We start from the raw sequence: 8,131 nt of genomic DNA on the forward strand, positions 1-8,131 counted from the left end.
GGAGAAGATCGTGCGGCTGAAGAACGTGCATTATGTCCCCTCCGTCAATAAAAATCTTGTTAGCGGATCTCTTCTGTGTAGAGATGGCTACAAGCTTGTCTTTGAGTCAAATAAATTTGTAATATCCAAGTATGAAATCTTTGTTGGTAAAGGCTATGAGTCAGGAGGCCTGTTTCGTTTATCCTTATCAGACGTTTGCAATAAAGTTGTTAATCATATTTGCAACAATAGTGAATCAAATGTGTGGCATTTACGTCTTTGTCATGTTAACTTTGGTTGCATGTCGCGATTAGCGAAGTTGAACTTAATCCCTAGTTTCACCACTGTCAAGGGATCTAAGTGTCCAGTGTGTGTGCAAGCTAAGCAACCTCGTAAGTCTCACGTGACTGCGGAGACGAGAAATCTTGCACCACTAGAACTTATACATTTAGATCTATGTGAAATGAATGGTGTTTTGACAAAAGGTGGAAAGAAATATTTCATGACGTTAATTGACGACTCCACTAGATACTGCCATGTGTATCTTCTGAAATCTAAGGATGAGGCTTTGAACTTTTTCAAGATCTATAAAGCTGAAGTGGAAAACCAATTTGATCGAAAAATCAAGAAGCTTAGGTCCGACCGTGGTGGAGAGTATTTTTCTGATGAATTTGATGCTTTTTATGCGGAACATGGTATAATCCATGAGGACGCCTCCCTACTCACCTCAGTCAAATGGGGTGGCCGAAAGAAAGAACCATACTCTAACTGATTTGGTTAACGCCATGTTAGACACATCGGGTCTCTCCAAGGCATGGTGGGGGAGGCGATATCGACTGCTTGTCATGTCCTAAACCGAGTTCCCACAAAGAACAAAGAGATAACTCCATTCAAGGAATGGGAGAAGAAAAGGTTAAAGCTCTCTTATCTACGAACCTGAGGTTGTTTGGCGAAAGTCAATGTGCCAATTCCAAAGAAGCGAAAGCTAGGACCAAAAACTGTGGATTGTGTTTTCCTGGGATATGCTTTTCACAGCATTGGCTATAGATTCTTGGTTGTAAAATCTGAGGTACCTGACATGCATGTCGGTACGATCATGGAGTCGAATGATGCGACTTTCTTTGAAGATATCTTTCCCATGAAGGATATGGCTACCTCATCTAATCAGGAGATGCCTAGTTCATCGAATTAGGAACCAGTTACAATTACTGAACCCGCCATTTCGATGGAACAGTTTGAAAGTCCTGTGGAGGAGAACAATGAAGTTCCTACTAGGAGCAAGAGACAGAGGACAGCAAAGTCCTTTGGTGATGATTTTCTTGTGTATCTCATAGATGACACTCCCCGTTCTATTTCGGAGGCCTATGCATCGGAAGATGCTGACTACTGGAAGGAAGCGGTTCGTAGCGAGATGGATTCCATCTTGGCGAATGAAACTTGGGAGATAACTGATCGTCCTTATGGGTGCAAACCTATAGGATGCAAATGGGTATTCAAGAAGAAGCTTAGGCCTGATGGTACTATTGAAAAGTACAAGGCTCGGCTCGTGGCAAAGGGTTATACCCAAAAGGAAGGTGAAGACTTCTTTGATACTTACTCACCTGTGGCTCGACTGACCACTATTCGAGTTCTACTTTCACTAGCTGCCTCACATGGTCTTCTCATTCATCAAATGGATGTTAAGACTGCTTTTCTAAATGGAGAGTTGGATGAGGAAATTTATATGGAACAACCAGATGGGTTTGTAATAGATGGTCAGGAAGGGAAAGTGTGCAAGTTGCTGAAGTCATTGTATGGACTCAATCAAGCACCCAAACAGTGGCATGAGAAGTTCGAAAGAACTTTAACAGCCGCAGGATTTGTTGTGAACGAAGCTGAAAAATGTGTGTATTATCGCCATGGTGGGGGCGAGAGAGTTATGCTTTGCTTGTATGTTGATGACATACTGATTTTCAGAACAAATCTGAATGTTATTAAGGAGGTCAAGGATTTCCTATCTCGCTGTTTTGAGATGAAGGATTTAGGAGTGGCTGATGTCATTCTGAACATCAAGTTGTTGAGAGATGATGATGGTGGGATTACATTGCTTCAATCTCACTATGTGGAAAAGATCTTGAGTCGCTTTGGCTACAGTGACTGCAAGCCCTCTCCAACACCATATGATGCTAGTGTGTTGCTTCGAAAGAATCAAAGAATTGCTAGAGACCAATTGAAATATTCACAGATTATTGGCTCGCTTATGTACTTAGCCAGTGCTACGTGACCTGACATCTCTTTTGCTGTTAGCAAACTGAGCCGGTTTGTCTCAAAACCAGGAGATGTGCATTGGAAAGCTCTAGAGAGAGTTTTGCGTTATTTGAAAGGCACTGCAAATTATGGAATTCACTACACTGTACATCCAAAGGTGCTTGAAGGGTATAGTGACTCAAACTGGATCTCAGATGCTGATGAGATAAAGGCCACGAGCGGTTATGTATTCACTCATGGAGGTGGCACTGTTTCTTGGAAGTCTTGCAAGCAGACCATCTTAACGAGGTCAACAATGGAAGCAGAACTCACAGCACTAGATACAGCTACGGTCGAAGCAGATTGGCTTCGTCGGCTCTTGAATGACTTACCGGTAGTTGAGAAACCTGTACCGGGTATTCTTATGAACTGTGACAATCAAACTGTGATCACTAAAGTGAGCAGCTCAAAGGATAACATGAAGTCATCAAGACACGTTCAGAGAAGGTTAAAGTCTGTCAGAAAAATGAAAAACTCCGGAGTTATTGCATTGGATTATATCCAAACATCTAAAAATCTGGCAGATCCTTTTACTAAGGGTCTATCACGTAATGTGATAGATAATGCATCGAGGGAGATGGGAATGAGACCCACAATATGAGTTGTTCACAGTGGTAACCTATTCTTTGTGATCGGAGATCCCGTGAATTAGATGTGGAAGACAAGTTGTTGGTCAACTGAGAGGAGAGTATCCTTACTGTTAAAATACCACTCCATGAAGATGCAATACTATCCTAATTTGCATGGAAGGTTGATATATATCTTAATGTGTTCTAAGTGGCTTTTTGAAGCAGAGATGTTATCCTGCAGAACATCTTTCGAAGAACGCACCTGTATGAGTCTGATTGTTAAACGTCGCAATCTATGAGAGTAGGGTTCTCTCTAGTAAACTCATGAAAGGTCACGGAGTATGACGCATAAGCTCCACCCACGGGGAAGACCCACGGTAGCCACGTATCGGTCAAGGCTTTATGTGAAGCTAGATTCGCAGAAAACTTGCAGTTCAAGGCCCACTCCACTGTTCAAGTTTCTTACTAGTGTAGCATAGGGTTCTAGGTGGAAGTTCAACTTAACAGTCTCCACTACAATACCGGTATATAAAACAGTGTTTTAGAACCAAAGGCGAATTTTGTGTGCCTCTGGGATCTGGTGGGGGATTGCTGGAATTTTTGTCTATTTGGGCCTAGCCCAATAGCAGTTTCAGAAATTCCTAATAAATCCTAGAGGCCCACGCAGCCCATTCGTGCAAGGCAAGAGGTGGAACTAAAGTTTAGTCCCACCTTGCTAGTTTAGAGGGAGTTGGACCTCTTTATAAGGGAGGCTCCTTCCCCACTTGTATGAGCATGAGAACAAGAGGGACATCCACGCGCTCCTCCTCCTCCGCCGCCCGCCTCGCCATGCCACGCCTCGTCACGATGCGCCGCGCCGCGGGAATGAGCCGAGCCGATGTTTAAATTTTTGCCACGCACTACGGGTATACTAAAGGTCACTCGGAAGCTGAAACATTTTTTCTGTAGTGGACACTGAATCCGAACGACGCGCCCCTTTGGCTGCTGCCTGTTCGTTTCGTCTCCCGCATTCCCTTCATCTCCCGGCGCAGCCTCTCGCCTCCTTCTTTTGCGCCTATAAAAGGGAGGTCGTTCCTCTCAGAGAGACGCACCAAAACTACTCCTTCCCTCGCCATCGGTTCCATCTCTGAGCTGCTGCTGTCTTCCTCATCCCGGCTTGCGGCGTGCACCGCACGTCGGGACAGTAGGCCTCCGAGACCGCACCTTTTGAGTTCTGTACGGGAGAAGGGTGATAAGGTTTTTGGGGAGCGCTCAGCGCGACTACTGGCTGCTTCATCACGGATGATCCGGTCGCCGACGACTACTTCCCCGACGACGACTTCTTCCCCGACGTCCACGACCTCCTCAACGACATGGCAGGCGAGGACACTGACCCCAAGTCCAGCGCTTCTGCTGCTGTTGTGCCGTACGTGTTCTTCTCCTTTCTGTTAGAAGTCCTGCTACAGTTCTTGGCTCTAGTTTCTGCCCTACGTATGTTAGGTTCTATGTCGTATCGAGTGTCTGTTCTAGATGTGTTTACCTCAAGTTCATATATGCATACGATGTTTACCTTCTCTCTGTCAGATTGCATGACTTGCTTTATATTTGCTATTTTAGTCATGCTTTATCTAGTATTTCCGTTAGCAAAATTATTTGGTAAATTGCTCAAATTTCCAACACACAGTACCTTGCAAATAGTGCATAACTCTTTCAACATCATGACAATGCACATCTCCTAGATTGGAAACAAACCAGCCCAGTTGGCTCACAAGAAACGTGATGTCAGGGCTCGTAGCGCAAGCTAGGTACATAAGTGAACCAATCACTTGGGTGTATCTCGTTTGATCTATAGTGGTGCCTTCGGATTTTCGAATCCGCGCGTTGGAGTGGATCATATGGTGTTGGAGAAGTTTTGCGATCCGAATACCCAAAGCGAGTCAGAATACTACTCCACCAAGTGATCTGCCTTTGGACGAGCTTCGCCAAGTGCTCCGCCACTCAATGCAATGCACCTTCGAGGCCACCGCGGAGATCAGGACTGCGCTCGCTCGCCCAGTCACCACCACATTCCTAATTACTTACTAGGGCTTGCCGCTATCTATCTATGCCGAAGGTGCCAACCTCGGTGTTGTTGACGTTGGTGGAGAAGATGCTCAAGAAACTTGCGCGCTCCTCCTGGCACGTGCTCTCGGCCATGCCCGTCCACATCCTGCTGGCCATGTATATCAATCCACCATTCTTCGGTGAGTCACTCGCGTCATTCACGATTTCCTCTGGCATGGTCGCAAGTGTTAGAATTAATTAACCATGTGTTAATTATGGGATTAATCCCTGCTTGTACTAACCGCATGCCGTTGTAAAACTACCGTGTCGGTTCCCGCCGAACAGGCACCTCCTCTGAACAGACACCTTTTCTAGTGGTGTCCTTTCCCTTGTATAAATAGCAGATGGCATCTAATAAAGAAGGGACTTGATTCATTCAAACACGTTATCAGTACGCTCTGGCGAGCAGTGGCGGAGCCAAGGGGGGGCGAGCAGGGGCCTGGCCCCCCCTATCGATCGAGTAATTCCCGTAACAGCTCACGTATTGCCCCCCCCCCCCCCCCCCCTAATCCTCAAGCGTAATCTCTACAACAATAGAAAGGCCCATACCAAAGCCCAATCAAGCCCTCCAAGTCTTTACCGTCAAAAATGCCCTCCTAATCTTCCGTGAGTATATGTAGCTTATCTCAAACAAATCTCCCATGATTAGCGCTGCCGTCCTGCTGCCCTTGCCTTGAGGTTGCGATTTCTCTCGACCAGATTCAGATTACAAACGTTGGCACCTCCTCCGCTCCTTGTTTATAAAATCTGGGTACTCGTAAGTCCTCCGAAGATTGCTGCCGATTGCGCTTGGTGGATTAATCACACATGTCCGGTGAAATTGTCGCAGATCAAATTCTCAAGGTATATTCCCTGCAAAAAACTTTTCAATGACACTTGGGTAAATCTGCTTTGTCTGATGTGGTAATGCATGTGATCATATGACAAATACGAATTTAATTAATCTTTTGCCTTATATTAGCTATAATTTCTATTGGAAAAATGAAGTGAAGAAAATAATTTGTTTCCTTTCTAAGGACTTGCTTCAATTCTTAAACCCTACACATGGTGTAGGTGTACTAGAGCTAGATATACATTGGTAATTGTTGAACATGCGTACATCACTGTGTTTATAACTTTATATATATGCTAGACGAAATATAAACATGTAGCATTGTGGCGAGCGTTGTCTCTTTGCCCCCCCCTATGCTCAAATCCTGGCTCCGCCCCTGCTGGCGAGAGCAGAAGGCCACGAGAGATTAGGCCATCCCGGCGGTTACGGATGTTACTTTCGTCGCGGATGGCAGGCGGTGCAACCGGAAGCGGAAGTAGGAACCGGAATCGTTCCATTGAGCGCTCGCGGCGGGACATCTTCCGGTGACGAGGCGATGGAGCCCAGGTGCCGGCGCTCGACCGCAGCGTCCTCCAGCGCATGGTTTGGTCTCACCCTCTCCTTCCCCTTCTCCCAGACGCCGTCCACAGTGGCCGCATAAGCGGCCCTCTCCGGCACGGCCGACCGCGGCGCATCTGCGACCCCGGCCTGCTACGCAAGGCACGGCCGACCGCGGCGCATCTGCGACCCCGGCCTGCTACGCAAGGCACGGCGGCGTGGCAAGCGCCTCCCGACCGGAGACTCGGCGCCTATAGCGGGGAACAACCCGGCCTCGACCTCCCGGCGCGCGGAGCCCACAGCGGATCATCGACAGCGGCGCACCCGCATCTTCTACGTCCTGGCGACGACGAAGACGGGCGATGGAGGCGAGGCAGCCAGCACCCGACGCGGCTCCCGGCATCCACGTGGAGTTCCTGCAGCCACGGTCCTGCCCGACGGTCGGCACAGGCCTCCTCCGGCGCGGCGAGGCCCAGCGTGCGAACGGTGTCGTTTCCACCGCCAGACTACGGCGGTGGCGACCCTCGACCTGCGCTCCTTCCTCCGGCCGGCTGGTGCGCGGCTACGCGGAGCGGGACGTCGAGTACGGCCTCGGCCCGGTCCTCCTCGCGTAGCCATGGCCCTGCCCCTCGGCCTAGGTTGACGCGGACCTCCATGGCACGCGGCGCGGTGCCCGTGGCGTCGTTCAGCGTACGCCGACGAACTCCGGCGCGAGGCAACTCAGCACCGCGCGCGAGGCGAAGGCATCCATGGCTGGATCTCCCGGAAGCGGCGGCGATGGCTCCTGTGTAAAGCTAACCGACACAGGACAACGATGGGAACCTTATCTCTTTGAAGGTTTTTTCATTGTAGCCCTCTGGTTATGCACTAACCCCGCACAAGTGGCTATGTATTTGCATTGACCATCAAATCAGGCCACAGGCTGTGCATTGGAGACCGTCAGATATCTCCATATCACATTTACAATATATGTAAATGATGGTTTCAGATATACTCTGTGAAAATGGGACATGTTCATCGTATTTGCTCTCTATCAATTCCTTTCAAATAATTCAGATCTTAAGTTGATGTAATATATTTCCACGTTTACCACGTGTTGAGATTAATTACGTTCATTTGCAATTGAGATTTCTCATCTCTTGCAAAGATAAATTCAGTACCTCTGCAGTACTGTTTCTCCGTTGAGTATGATGTATTCCGGAATATTTAAAACTACGATTGCGATTGCGATTAAGTTTTCTCGCACAACAATATTGATTTGCGATTGAGAATTTTTTTCTCGCAAAATAATTGCGGTTGAGATCAATTTTCTCTCGCAAAATATTAATTCACTTCGCTGAATTATCTTGCAATTTGATACAAGATCTCATTTAATTTGAGATCTATACAATTCAAGTTTTTCACTTGAGGATCAAGTTTGCAACACCATTATTATTCATTACATTAGTAATGTACATCTGTAGAGTACCTTGTATTCCAGAATAAACTATGATGTTATATATCTCCATGTTATTCTACATGTTGGGATTAATTACATCTACTATTTGCAATTGAGATTTTCAATTTCTTGCGAATAAAAAATCAATTCATCTTTATTGAGTCTTTTGGCTTAATACGAGGAAGAATTGATATGCAAAACTCAAAGTGATTTTCGTCAAATTGTTGTATTGAGATCACAAGGTAGTGTGTAGATCTACTGCTTTGCAGATTATCACCACTATTGTTAAAGCTTACATTTTATCGTTTCGACATTATGATTGCTTTACAAAGTGCTCTCCCAAACATTTTACTAAGTCATGACATAAGGCATTAGGAATGAGTATCTACTGATTTCATCAGATCATAC

The sequence above is a fragment of the Triticum aestivum genome, chromosome 1B, assembly GCF_018294505.1.
Source record: "Triticum aestivum cultivar Chinese Spring chromosome 1B, IWGSC CS RefSeq v2.1, whole genome shotgun sequence".
NCBI classification, from domain to species: domain Eukaryota; kingdom Viridiplantae; phylum Streptophyta; class Magnoliopsida; order Poales; family Poaceae; genus Triticum; species Triticum aestivum.